Here is a 435-nt window from a genome sequence, read left to right as displayed (position 1 = left end):
GGCTTAGGATGCTGGGGGGGGCTGTGCAGGCAGGGAGGGCAGCTCCCCAGCAGCCACGACCCCAAAATAACCACCTTGCTGCCGAGGTGATGGGTGCCAGCCCCCCACCCTGCTGCCATCCCCTCCTACCCCACGGGGTCCCAGTGCTGACAAAGATCTCCCATGATGGGGAGATCACTAGGGCTGATGTCCCCTGGGGACATGGGTCGTATCCAGGCCAGCCCTCGCAGGGCTGCTGTCACCGGGCTCCTCCGGGACGATGCCCCCTGCAAACCCAACAGCCCTGCGGTGGGGCAACGGGGGGCAATTTTGGGTCGGGTAACTGCCTCGCAGGGGGGGCGGGAAGGCTCCTCGCCCCTATCCCGTGGGGCGGCGAGAGCGAAGGATGCTCCTGCACATCCCGCATCTCTCGGCGAGGCCCAAGGTAGATCCCGC

The sequence above is a fragment of the Charadrius vociferus genome, unplaced genomic scaffold (assembly GCF_000708025.1).
Source record: "Charadrius vociferus isolate BGI_N301 unplaced genomic scaffold, ASM70802v2 scaffold2543, whole genome shotgun sequence".
NCBI lineage: Eukaryota > Metazoa > Chordata > Aves > Charadriiformes > Charadriidae > Charadrius > Charadrius vociferus.
This window is presented reverse-complemented; position numbering follows the sequence as displayed.